Consider the following 15441-nt stretch of genomic DNA (forward strand, 5'->3'; position numbering starts at 1 on the left):
ATTATTGCCTTTAAGTTTTGATGAAGAATTGTTGATGAAAGAAGTTGATCTTGTTAAAAATATAAATTGCTAATACTCATATGTGTAATAGCCGAACAGGGATTTGCTTAATGTCTTGAACAAATGCCGTTTGGGGTGTTTTGAAATGAATAAATTAAATGTTTGATCATCTAAGTGTTCGGCATTGTACATGATTTTTTTTAGAGTATGATTTTGAATAATATGAGTATTGGAATATGAGTAATGTTATGCATAGGTAAAATTTTTATGTTCGGCTTTGGTAGTATATATGTATAATTAATCCATTTATCTAATAATATATAAGATGTTAAATAATAAGATTTTGATGACTTGTGTTTAATGACATTCGGCCAAGGATCATATGTGCTTGCTAATTCGGTATAAGTGTATAGGTGCTAAATACCTTGTATTTGAGGTTTTGGAAGAATAAGTAGCAGTTGATTAAAGTGATGAAAGCTAAATTTTGAGATTGATTAAGTTTGGGCATTCAGCATTACCTATAAATTTGAATATGAAGGTTAAATTGAGTAGTTAGGGCTGAATGGGATATATATTAATCAAAAATGGGTTGCATGCATATGAGTATGTATGTATTTGTGTGTGTGCGGCATTATTGATAAATAGCAAGTGGAAATGTGATAAATGTTTAATAAGTTGATATTCGTATATATGGTTGAATTCATGTATAAGGTAGCATGGTAAGTTATGTGAATCTTTGTTTGTGCGAATTAGCTATTGATATAATAAGCATGAAATCGAGTCATGACATATTTTATAAAACATAATATGCATTGAAATTATATGATTGTCAAATGTGACTATTATAGAATTAAAGTTGAGTAAGTAATTAAACAAATTCATTTGTTTAAATTTAAAGCTCAAGAGCAAAGAAGAACTAAATCAGATAGGGGAAAGGAGAAAGCAATCGAGTAGATAGAATTAAAGTTGAGTAAGTAATTAAACAAATTCATTTGTTTAAATTTAAAGCTCAAGAGCAAAGAGGAACTAAATCAGATAGGGGAAAGGAGAAAGCAATCGAGTAGCCTATCCACAACTGTTCAAAATATCCGAGGTAAGTCTTTGAGTAATGAAGCTTAGCCTATGATTTGATAAAATCATGGTATATAAGCATAATAAATAAATTGTGACCTATTGGTTCTACTTGAATTACGTAGTGGGATAAATAATTTGTGCATATGACTTGTAGCCGAATGGTTATAGAAATCATGTTGGATAGCGAAACGAAATCGTGTTCTTTGTAAGTGGCTATTGAGCCCAAAGTGGAATGGTTGATAAGCATGTTGTGCTTGTGTTCAAGTAATGTAAATGAAATGCTAATGTGTTATGATATATATATGTGCATGATAATGGTTGATAAGGCATTCGTGCTGGTGTTATATCCGGGTTAAGCCCCGAAGGCATTCGTGCTGGTGTTATATCCGGGTTAAGCCCCGAAGGCATTCGTGCTGGTGTTATATCCAGGTTAAGCCCCGAAGGCATTCGTGCTGGTGTTATATCCGGGCTAAAGTCCCGCAGGCTTTGTGCTGGTATTATATCCAGGCTAAAGTCTCGCAGGCTTTGTGCTGGTATTATATCCGGCCTTAAAGTCCCGCATGCTTTATGGTGGTGATTGGATTTGGGTTTTAAACCTAGCAAACTTAATGCCGATGATTGGAGTAAGATTTTGATTTCGAATGTTCGTAGTAAACTACCATTGAATATGTTCAATACATTAAGTTGGTGAGGTATGTATTATATACTTTTATATGTTAGATTGATCGGAACTGAATCATGAATGCCAAATGAGAAGTATATGTGAAAATCTCATATGTGTATGTGTGTATTCGGTTATGGTGAAAGGTTATATGAGATTAATTTGGTGATATACATGTTAAATAATATGAATGCAAAGAATGGGTAATAAATCTGCTTGGGACAGCAGCAGTAACGTGATTTCGAAAAATCACCATAAATTGTAGGAGTTGAGTTAGAGGCTGAATAAATTATGTCACGAAATCTTAATGAGTCTAGTTTCTTATAAAAGAAACCGTGTAAGCAAAAGAATTGCCAATAATGAGATATTTGAAGTGGCGTGGAATAGAGTCAAAATGACTTGAGGTCCCCTTACATTTTGAGAAAATCATTATAAATGGTACAAAAATGGTTATAAGATAAAATTTATATTCTTAGACTCCTTAATGAGTCTAATTTCAAATGAAATAAACGATAACATATTTTGAATTCTGTATAATGAGAAAATTGATTCGTAGTGAAGAGTGGTCAGAATAGTCAATAAAAATCTGGTATTGATTGGTCAAACAAAAAATTATGAAAATTTTATGGATAGAAGATATATGAGTCTATTTTCAGGGAAAATTAACGGCACTTGATTTGGAGTTTCTTATCTTTAGTTATAAATAATTTAGTGACTGATGCTCAGGAAGATGGCTTGTAGTGAATTTGTGATTTTGTTGCAAACATGGTTAAAACTTGTTAATGAGATGCTTTTCGAGTTCTTATGATCTTATTTGTGATTTCAATATTTGGTTTTAATTGAGTTCAGATTCAAGTGAGGTGAATTTGCTAAATATGCATTATGTTCATGGATACTTGAAGCGGAACTGCTTGGCGTTGCATATTAGAACTCATTAAAGCCCGATTCGCGTCATTATGCTCGATAAAAGGAATGAGGGAAGCTCCAATAGAAAAATATTGAAAATGAAAAATACTTCAAAGATGAACTTGTTCCCATGCAATAGTCGAGAATTCTTGGCGGTATCGAACCGAACAACCTGTTCTTCCCTGAATACCCGATTCAAGGCCAAAGAATTTCTGCCGCTACCATATAATATTCATCTCGACTTGGGGATAAATAAAGCATCGTGCTTTTTTTTATCATAGCTTTGTTTCGCTAAGTTCACGAGTTGGAGATAAGCGGACTCGAACGCCGACATCCGCCAGTGGTAAACCACCGCCTCGGGCCCCGAATGATTCTACCATAGAGGCCAACGATAGACAATAACTCCCCCCCGAACACAGCTTACAACTTTCATCGTACTGTGCTCTCTAAAGAGCAACTCTTCTCAAAATCTCAAAAGGTGCTGAGTTGGAATCCCATTCTGGGGCCTCACCACCCATCAATGCATGGTGTTCTTTGTCTCATCGTTACTCTAGATGGTGAAGATGTTGTTGACTGTGAACCAATATTAGGTTATTTACACAGAGGAATGGAAAAAATTGCGGAAAACCGAACAATTATACAATATTTTCATTATGTAACGCGTTAGGATTATTTAGCCACTATGTTCACGGAAGCAATAACCGTAAATGGACCAGAACAGTTGGGGAATATTCAAGTCCCTAAAAGGGCCAGCTATATCAGAGTAATCGATTCTTTAGGATCCTTCCTTTCTTCAAACGGAACGAACGGTGATAGAATCAGACCGATTCCCTAAATGCCTTTCTGGATATTCCTCAATGTCCCGGCTATTCACGGAACGTGAGAAGCGGATGAATAATCATCTGCTTCAGGAAGAAATCGAAGAATTTCTTGGGAATCCTACGAGATCCATTCGTTCTTTTTTCTCGATAGATGGTCGAACTTCATCCGGGTTCGAACCCTACCGAGAGGTCTACTAGAGATCGAAATTGTTGAAGAAAGAACAAGATGTTTCTTTTGTTCCTTCCAAGCGATCGAAAAATAAAAAATAGTTAATATATTCAAGATAATTACGTATTTACAAAATACCGTCTCAATTCATCTTATTTCATCGATCCGGATGGATATGGTTAGAAGGATGAATCAGGCGTTCAATAAGATTTCATTCTTGAACAAAAATCCATTTTTGATTTATTTCATCTATTCCGTGACCGAGCGAAGGGATACACGTTACACCACGATTTTGAATCGAAAGAGATTTCAAGAAATGGCGATCTATTCACTCTATCAATAACCGAGCTGGATCTGGTGTATTATAAGGGATTTGCCTTTTCTATTGATTCGGATACTTGGCCAAAATGGCAATTATCTAGGAATGATTTCTTGAAAATTTGAAATAATCGATCTATAAGTAAATTAATTGTTTGCATTGCTTAAAACTTACTAAGCATTGAAGCTTACTCCGTGTTCTCTTTTCCATTTCTTATAGGTTTATAGTTTAGCTCGAGTTGGAAGGGCCGGAGATATCATCACACTATTGAGTCATTATGCGAGTTGAGAAGATTGTATATCATCATGGTTTAAGGCATGTATAGGATAGACTATAGGTAGAATGATATTTCGACTTTGTATACATTATAGCCATGCGAAGATGGCTTGCTCATTTTGTTTAGAGAAGCCTTATAATTGAACTAATGTGGTGAAATGTTTTAGTTATAACTTGACAGTAGTTAATTTGTTATTAGATATTCGGTTATGTTTTGAAAGTGAGTTATTTTGGAAATTTATAAGAGCTCTTATGGAAAATCAATGAGACATGTTTGCATTGTTGATAATTTATGTCTGGTAAGTATCTTTGACCTTATAGAAGTTTTGTTCAGTCAAGTAATACCTCATAACCTTATTCCGGCAACGGATACGGGTTAGGAGTGTTACAGTGGGTTATTTGAGTTGATTTCATTAAGGCTATTTTGAAAATACAAAATAAAATTTTAAAATTTAGAAGGAGATTAAATTAATTAATTTCAATATTATAGTAACAAATCGATTGATGATAAAACATTTTCAATAATTTTTAAATTAATTTTCATGCTTTGAAATTAAAAAATTAATATTAAAAAATTTAGAATTTTTGTTAATGAGATAAACAAATACAATTTGAAATTTTTGTATATTATTTTAGTTTCTATCGGTTTTCACTAGAGGTGAGCATGGGCGGGTCAGGCCCGACTAAAATTTATGCTTGTTTACTAGGCCCGATCCCGTAAAATGGGCTTAAATTTTTTCCAAGCTCGACTGAATAAAATGCTAAAACTCGGGCCTGACTTAGCCCGATCATATTAATTTTATATTATTTTTATATAATTTTAAAATATATATAATACATCAAAAATACTAAAACATTAAAATAAATATTTCCCAACAAATTGAAAATAAATTTTAAAAATATGTTTACTTAAATAACACTAAGATAGATGCAACTTAACAAGCAAATATTTCTAAAATAATAACAAAATTAACAAATGTCTTTAAAATAATAACAAAATTAACAATAAAATAAGTTTTTACAATATCCAAACAATAACAACAAAATAGTAGCAAGATAATAGTAAAATGGTAGCAAAATAGGTAGAAAATAACAAGAAAATAATATTAAAAAATCATAATTTTTTTATCCTTTAGTGAATCAAGGCTGGGCCAGGCCCAGACTAAAAATGCCTTATCCGAGGCTTGGCCATTTTTTAAATGAGCTTTATTTTTTTGTCCAAGCCTATTTTTCGAGCCTATATTTTTGTCCAAACCCTCTCATATTTTTGGCAGGCCTTCGGGCCGGACCAGGTGGGCCAACCCATGCTCACCTCTATTTTTCACTTTAATCTTTGATTTTTTTACCTCAATCAATACTTGAAAAAAGATATTTTTTGGATAACCAAAACGAATCGACATAAAAATTGGGAGATCAAAATGACAGTGTAAACATGATGTGGCGTATAAAGTTAAACGCCGTTAGAGATTTAATGCTGGGTGACTAAAATGAAAGCGCCATAACAATTGAGTGACGAAATTACAATAATTTCATTTTAAGCAGTAAAAATAAAAGTGACCTAAAAATTAGTTAACAATAATTGAACACATATACTAAAACACATCTTATGGGAAATACCTATTTTTCTGGGTGAAAACATTCAACGTGTTTTACCCACACGCATGATTTCTATATTTTTCTGGTTAGCAAATATCATAAGGATAACCGAACACAAAAGTCTCCAAACCAAACCCTATACAACAACAGAGAGAGTTAACCAAAGCACACACAAACATAGGCATCAAAGGCAGCACAACTGCAGCAATTTCAGTGCCTGTTTTTACCATATTCATCGACCGACGACACACGACTGATACAATCAATCAATCATCTTGTCATTCCAATGATCACTATTGGCATCATTGCGACCCCACGTTTTTGCCTGTCCATGTTGGCTTCCCAACCTTCATTCCCAAAAATATAATTTTATCAACTTAATTTATGCTAATAATATGGTGTTGATTTTTGAGAGGTCAAATTTTAGTTTTTGTCCTACTACAGTTGAAGTCGGGGTTTAGTCATTTATGTTTTTTACTATTATAATTTTTAAGAAATAATTTATGTTAACATTTTAACTGAAGTAGTTAACCATATTTTTTAGACTAAATAATGATATTCATAAAATTAATTAGAGGAGGTTATGAAAATATGTGTTACCTATCTCCATGTCAAAGCCACGATTTTTAAGTTCCCTGTATTCTTGACAAAGAGCCAATGGACAACAGCAGAAGTGAACCTAGCAATCATTACAGGGTTCTTGTCCTAAGTCGTATTGTCCCCTTAGTTTCGAGCGATATAAGAATGAATAAAGACATGCACAACCGGTGAAACCCACCAACACCCCGTACAGCAATCCCCTTGAAAAACAAGCTACAAAATGAATAATAAATTAACGTAAAAAATTTTAAACCAGTTGAAATGTGATCAAATTACGGTTTTGGTCTTTTTAACAAACTTAATTTAACCAAAATAGTTAAGGATATTAATTATTTGAACTAATTATGTAGAATACCAAATTATGCGAACTTAAAATTTAAGGACTAAATTACAAATGTGAGCATAGTGGAGGGATCAAAAACTAAACTTTGACCATGATATTATAATAACTAAAAGAACACATGAGCATAGTAGAGGGATCATACATGTAGTTTGACCATTATATTATAGTGACCAAAAAAGAGAAAAGGAAAGATTGGGGCACGTTTCATGACATGGCACGGTTAAAGCGTTCCTTTTATATCTTAACATAAATCTAGGACTCCCATAATTTTGGGCATAAATGGGAGGGAACTTATAATTCGAGTACCAAAATGGAATAAAGAAAATCATGATTTAAGCCAAATAATTTATATATACGAGAAATTATTTTATGGATCATTCTCATCATATCATTCATGGTCTCTTTTCAATTATTTAATTATATTTTAGTAATATTTTCCATATCATTGACACATAATCGTGGTAATTTTAAATTCCGAACCCAAAATCCTGGTTCAGGATTCAAGATTCAAGGTTCAAGTTTATGGTTTGAGGTTTAGGGTAAAAAAAATTTATTAAAATTATATTTCAATGATATGGAAAAAATTGTTTAAATGTCATTAAATAATTAGAAAGAGGCCATGGATGATGTGATGGGAAGAGTCTATAAAATAATATCTCATATACATATATATAATGCCTAAAACGACCCATAATTCTTTCAAATCCATAAATAGAATGATAAAATGTGCTTGAGCGCATTCAAAACCCGCATCCTCTTATACTGACAACATTATCGATATCAATCAAACTAAAACTCAATTGGCAAGTTAAATAATTATCACCTAAACTATTCCAATAAAAAAATGTGTTTTAAGAAAAAACTTACATTAGTATTATAACTATAATAACATTATAAAGATAAAGATAATAAATTATGTTAAATTAAAGTACAGCTGAGTTGAAGCTAGAAATTCTATATTAGGCCAAGACTGAATTATAAAAAAATGGTTAGTAAAAATACAAATTTACCACTATATTTACCTACATTTTGAAATGTACAAACTTACCATTTGGAGGGATAGAGTAAAAACTTACCATTTGGAGGGATAGAGTAAAAGGACCAAAACCATAATCTGAATGAAAATCAGGTTAAAGACCATTTCAAAATATGTAAACTTTACATTTAGATCCTCTGCTGACAATCTCAGCTACCTGTCCGAAAGTGATGCAAGGACATATGCAAGTAATCACACCTGAACAATTCGAAAAATCAAACCAAAGGATTATCTGAAAATGAAAAAGAAAACACAAAAAAATGAATAAGATGGTGAATGTATTTATAAGCTTACAATTTGCAGGGTCATCAAAGCAGTGGCAAAGACCAGTAGTCCAATGTCCAGGTGCATGGTTTAACTGTGTAGGGATAGTATCTGAAGGTGTTGGAGTTGGGATGGGACTTGGATGGCTGTAAGCTGGGTTCCTAATGGTCGGACGATCCTGCATGTTAGGATATATAGGCTGTGAATTTTTCTTTTTCTTTTCTTTTTACTTTTTTGTTGGTTTGATTTTTTTCTAAGTACGAAAACAGATGATTATATCGCAGGTTCTTCAATGGGTCTTTTAAATGTCATATATATATAAATATAAAGGGGGAAGCTTTGTGGGTATCTCTTGCCTTATGATGTAAATCTAAATTGATTATTTAAGCATTGATTCTGTTTGTGTTTGATGCAAGTTGGTAGCAAGAAAAGCATCAACAATGTTCAAAAAGTGACCAACACTTGTAAACTTAATAACAGGAGAATGGCAGCAACTCAGGCTAGGATAGCAGTTAGAGGTATTAATATATCGTATCAATTAAACCTTTTGCTAGATCAAAATCTAACTTTTGTTGTTTCAATTTATAGTTTGTATATAAAAAAAGAAGGGAGCTTTCTTCAATTCCAAAAGGATCATGCAACACATGTTGGGAATATAACATGAGATGGATGGATAGAAGCCAAACAATAAATATTTTTAGAGGTAGACTGAAGTTGGATTTAAAAATAAAAATTCAAGTCCGAGCTCAATTCAGTCTGATTCAACTAATCCAAAAGATCTGAGTTTCTTTAAATTTCAAATTACCTCCGATGAGACATTTGAGGCACTTTTTTGCCCAATTGCACTATTGCTTAGCTATTTGTATCACATGCTTTTAAGTCCAACCAAGCCTCTTTCATCACACTAGACCTTTTCTTTTTAGTTAGAGTTCTTTTACCCAATGAACTTTCATTGATACCAATCCTTTTATACCATGTACTTGGGGAAAGAGGATGAGGTCCCAAGTAGAGGTTGGGCTTGGCGTACAATATTCTGGTCGAGGTTGTTGGCTGGTGTCTGAATATAACCATCCCAACGTGGCCTAGACGATAGATAGACCTGATCTGAATAGGCCACATTACTCACTGAAGTCATCCTGTCTTTTTTTTTTTTCAAATCTAATCTCAATTCCGAACTTGTTTTATAAAAGTGAATATCTCATATTAATAAATTAAAAACTAACATTAACTTAGCAGCAGAAAATTAATCAATAATCTTTGTATAATGAATTAACCACATTCTAAAATAATTTTCAATAAATAATATGAAGTATAAATCATTCCATCTATATATATACCTATAAATAACATGCATCCTAATTAATGTGATTAAAAGTAATTGTCCCATACCACAGTTTTTTAATAAAATAAAACGATAATCGTAATAATTATTCATTAGCGAGAACAAGCCTAGACACTCTGCATGTCAAGTCCATATTCTAGTCTATTGGGTTATCTGAAAAGATGGAAGATAAGGGAGTGAGCTTAACATGCTCAGTGGGAGACCCTTTAAAATAAATCTAATCAATATTAGAACATGCATGTCAATCATAATAATTATACTTTCATAAAAATCCTAACAATTCAATAATTCAATGTTCATTACTCTAGATTAGCAAAACAATCAACATACTAACAAATTTAATGGTGTAACGTAATTATGCACACTTATTAGTTCGGACGTTCCATCATGTATTTTCTCATGTGAATGCAAAGTATGTTCATGCAACAGTTGTATAACGTATCATATGGCATTTGAAAATCCTACCCTCGACCACTAGCTCTCCAAATAGGGAGTTCCCTAGAATCCCCTCTACCTTTTCACTCCGCTTATACATATAAGTGCAAACAAGCTACGATATGGTTAAGGATCCACAATTCCTTGCAGATGAAAGTTGTCAGAGAAAATCGTGGATGCTAAGTATATATAGTCGTAGTTGGAATATGCTAATATGTGAATACACAACGGACGAACATATAACATATATGCAATATAATCTTTTGTACCTTCCACCTTTCATAATTCCTGCATATGCAAAATAATCAGATCTTATAGTTCGATTGTTCAGTGATAGTTTAAAATTTCGTCTTATAACAAAAACATATTGATGAGTGAAGCATTTGCTCGGTATATACATAACATTTAGTTTAAACATAGTCATACACGGATTAAAAAGTCATTCCTTAAGCAATTATATATCTTTGATAATCATGAGTATAAACATAGTCAATCATGGCTTAAAATAATCATTCCCAAGCAATCATATTCCATCAGTAATTATGAACATAACATTATCAATCACGGATTTAAATGGTCATACTTAAGCAATCATGTTCTATCAATTATCATGAAATTATTCAAGAATTTATGTCAATAATCATAAACATATAAATCATAAAATCATTCATCCATGGTTTTATCTATTTTATCCTAATCCGGGACCTAATTGTATAATCTAATTCTTTAGATGCCATTAAAAACCTAATCAGGAACTGAATTGCACAAAATAAGTAAAGATTAGGCAAAACTGTAATTTTTAGGTTCCAGGGCCACAAGCCCATGTGCGAAGTGAAGAGGTGCAAGTGCAGGAGCCACACGACCGTGTGCTAGCCTCTAGGTCGTGTGTGATGGATCCACACGGCCATGTGTTCGACTGTATGCAGGGCCCTAGCCTGTGTGCGCTCGAAGGGGAATGCAAAGGGGAAATCGGGGACACGGCCGTGTGTCCTACACGCGCGGGCTACACGCCTGTGTGGTAAATCGTGTGTACCCGGGAAATTTTGAATTTTGACCTGATTTTTCATAAAAACTCACTGACCTGACTTTTTTGATACCTTAAGCAACTCCCCTCTGTTCAATTTTGATCCAATCACCTACAAGGGTCTTTCAATTTACATAATACAAGAATTAATAGCAGATTTTCAATATTTGTGGAGATTTTCGACAAAACATTTAAACATTTTTAATTGGATTGAAAGGATTATTAAAACAAGATATTTTCCAAAAAAGAAATATCCTAGTTGATAGAGAATGAGATACTTATTGATCTTGATAGAAATTCAACAATCTAATGACAAGGGTTTCAATAATTTGGAGAAGAACAATTGATGGCGACTTGATTGAATTTTTAAAGACTTTAAAGTATATTTTTCAACAAAAATTAAGGGCTTAAAAGAGTTTTGAAACAAATAATTTTGAGAGAAAACTAGGGTACAAATAAAGAAAGTTAGGGTTTTAATTTGATAAAATAACAAATAGAGAATTTTAGTATAATTAGGAAAGGATTTGGAGAGTTTGAGGGCTAATGGGCAAATAGCCCATTTGTCTAAAAATCATCAAAAAAAATAAGATAAGTTAATGTGGATAGAACTTTAAATGTAAGGGAGAACCTTTAACCATTGGGCTAATGCCTACTTTTATGCTCAAAACACACACAAATAAATACCATAAACCATATTTCCTAGGTTCTACATGTACATAAATTTTTAAAGAGAAAAAATTAAAATTTTAAGATGTAACACCTCATACTCGACCTGATCGCTGAGTTAATGCATCAGGATGTCACATTCGTTGCCAAAGCAACTACTGAAAATTTCAGATCAATTTATCATATTATTTAATTAATGTAGATCATTAAATAATTTTTAGTAATAATTAAATTTACGATAGAACTAATTATGAGTTAAATGAGCTCATTAAAACATCTACAATTGGTCAAAGGCTAAATTGTAAAGTGCATAAAGATTTTTAAATTGTCATCGCGACATTGGGGTTTCCACGTCATGACATGATAAACTTGTCGTCGTGACGTCGTCTCCATTTTCCTACAAGTTTCATGCTTTATTTTTATTTATTTATTTTATATCATTACCTGAACCGTATTCAGATGCCATAACTGCCACTTCATTTTACTTATCATCCACTTACATCTATTTCTAATCTCAAGTCCTCATAAAAGCATGATATTCAATGAAAAATAACAATTTTATAAAATTAACACAAATATTAAAGTTTTACAAATAAGACCATTGGAGGACTTGCACTTGTAAAATTAGTTTACCCACTTTATGTATATTTCATATTTATTTCTAAATTGTGTCAAGCAATTTAATTCTTCATAAAAATTTAACAAAGAATTCAATATCACATCAATTAGCAATTATTTACTTATTATTTTATCAATTGGTTTAAAACATACTCACATGTACTAATCATTCCATCACCTACTGACCATTTTGAAACATTTCAAATTCATGTACTATATATATATTCATATATTTTTCCTCCTTCTCCTCTCCATTCCACATCCTTTATGTATTTATTTGTTAGAATATTTAGCTTTTAGTGTATAACATGCTTATATATAACATTATCTATAATTTCATTATTTAATTATATATTCATATCAAACCTGTCCACTTGAGTTATAGTTACTAAATTATTTATATTTTGAGCTACAGAATTTGAAATTAAGATTCGCTTGATGTTTTTGAAACTAGACTCAAATAATTTTTTACCATAAAAATTTAACGATTTATAATTTAGCCAATAAGTACAGTAAATTCTTCAAATTTGTCCCTGTTCTGCTTCTTGATAGCTTCGACCTTTCTTTACTAAAAATTGATTATCTCTTATTACGGGGTTTAGATGATGTTCCCGTTTGTTTATTTTGAAAATAGACTCATTGAGAATTTAAAAATATAAATTTAAACCCCTAATAATTTTTTTTATAATTTTTTATGGTTTTTCAAAGTCAGAACAAGGGAATCCAAAATCAATCTGACCTTGTCTCACAAAAATTCATATATCTCATAATATGAAATTATTTTGCTTGCACCGTTTTTTCTATGTAAAACTAAACTCAATACTTTAATTAACCTCTAATTCATTTCTACAATTTTTGGTGAATTTTCAAATTTAGACTACTGCTACGGTTCAAAATTGTTTTAGTGCAAAATGTTGATAACCAAGTTTATAACACCCTCCTTTCCTTTCTCTACAATGTTTCCCATCACTTTCTCTTATTTCCTTTCACTAACATATTAAGAACATAAAACCTTATATAAGAAAACTCTACTTTAACATCAATTTCATGTTTTTTCAATAATATCAAACTTAAAAATATATTGAAATCTTGATGTTCTTACCTTGTCCTATTGATTTCAAACTTTAACTTGATTTTCTCTCTCCTCAAACTTCCATTTTCTTGAATCCAAGGTGACTTTCTTGTTCTTCATAGTCTCCTTATCACTTTTCTCTCTTGGTGATTATGAAAATTCCTTGAAATTCTAGGTGAAAATAGTGGATTTTTTGGTAAAAGGACCAAATTGTAAAAACAACAAAGTTTTCTTCTTTTCTCGCCCTCACTCACATTGGAAAGATGGAGGATCTTCTTCTTTTCTTTTTTTTCTTCATCTTTCTCTCCTTTTCTACTAGCTATTTATAATAAAATATTAGTAAGATATCTCATTAAAATATTAATAAAATAATATTTATTTAATTAAATAATTATAAAATATCATCAAAATATCTCCAACATCATTATTGCCTTCTAGAGTTCTCTCTTTCTCCTTGACCATTTTTCCCTTTATGATATTTTAGAATTTCATCATTGAATCATCACTTAATTCGGTAAAATTACAATTTAATCTATTATACTTTTTTCTCTTATTCAATTTGGTCCTTATTAATCCATTTTCCTTAATTTTAGATTCTTCTACCTTTAAGATATTTGCACTATTGGCCTTTCACTTCAAATTTTTCATATTTATACTTATGCCACAAAACTTTTTACATATTTACAATTTAGTCCAATCCTTAATTTAATACATTATGTTTTACTTCTTAATTTAACTTTCTTTTGATATCTTTCAAATTTCGTTTCCATTGATCTTATACTTTTTTTTCGCTAAGATTTTATCTCATATTATTTACTACAAAAGGGGTTTTGAGGATGTTACATAAGACTTGAGCCTGAGTTCTCAAGACTTCCTACTAGGCTTCTTACCAATAATGCTATGTTTTAATTCTTATTTATTATAAGAATTCTAGCACCTAAATTTTGGGATAGTACACTAAGAGAGTGGTACAATAGGTTGAAGGAAGCTCAGGGTTGGTAGGGTTTGTTGGGTTAACTAGGTTAATGGGATTCGCTCTCGAAGAAACCATGGTACAATTCATGCTCAATACACTAATTGTTGATATAAGTGTTCATCAAGGGAGGAGATAAGGAAGAGATGGTGGTGTGGTGGTAACAAGGAGGCCAATTCACCTAAATAGGTAGAGAGTCGAAGTAATAGAGTAAGACAAGAAGCTCGAGAGATAAGGGAGATTGAATCAATCCAAATATGCATAATTTGGTTTGGTATTTTTAGAACTGATGATATTTGAACTGGATTGAATAGTCAATCAGACTGGATGGATCAATAATTAGTCGAGGTGTTTATCTGAAGAATAATATCTAATCAATTGAATAGTGAATTGATACAAACAAATTTAATCAATAGTTGATTTAAATTTTTATTTTTCATAAAATTTTAATCGAATCGACCGAACCGAAAATCAATTAACTAATTAGTTTCACATCCCAATCAATTCTAAAAACATTGTTTAGAACCGTAACACTCCAAAGTAATTGTACATTATTTCAAGAATCGATCCGAAACGTTCTCTCTCCATATGGGTTCGGGGGGTTTTTTATTGAAATAAATTTAAAAAAATTATATAACAGAATAGGTTGTCAGCTGGATTATTTACCAAAATGGGTTGTTTTTTTCATTCGCGCCTATCTGATAGGAGCGACTCTTTTATTTTATATTAAAAAATATATTTTTTTATTTTTTAAAATAAAATATTATTTTTTATTTTCGGATCAGTATGACCCGTGTATAGATACGAATATAGGTTGCGCCTATCTCAGAGGCGCGACTAGTTGAGCTTTTCTCAGAGGCGCGACTAATTGTGCTTATCTCAGAAGCGTAAATGGTAGGGCCTAAAATCAAATAAAATTGCAGTATATAAACATTACATTAAGAAAATATAAAACACTAGAAACATTGATATTCGTGGGTGTTAAATAATTTATAACTTAATCTTAAATTCACCAGATACTAAACTAAACACAACATTGATATTTGTGGGTGTTAATTTTTTAATTAAAATTTTAAATAATTTTAATAAAAACATTTGTCAATATCTTAATTCACACTTAGAATTAACGATTGCATTAAATGGAATTCAAGATTCATATCCTACTTGTTTTTGTAGATATAAATAACCATATCCTATATTTTTCACACAGCCAAAACTCTACTAACATTGTTTAAAATATTTCTTA

General features: G+C 31.4%; 1 pseudogene; it reads right to left on the reverse strand.

Annotated features, from left to right (window-relative positions):
• Positions 1-6092: 6092 nt before the first annotated feature.
• On the reverse strand, positions 6093-8350 carry LOC108462255 (cell number regulator 1-like; annotated as a pseudogene).
• Positions 8351-15441: the final 7091 nt, after the last annotated feature.

The sequence above is a fragment of the Gossypium arboreum genome, chromosome 13, assembly GCF_025698485.1.
Source record: "Gossypium arboreum isolate Shixiya-1 chromosome 13, ASM2569848v2, whole genome shotgun sequence".
Lineage (NCBI taxonomy): Eukaryota > Viridiplantae > Streptophyta > Magnoliopsida > Malvales > Malvaceae > Gossypium > Gossypium arboreum.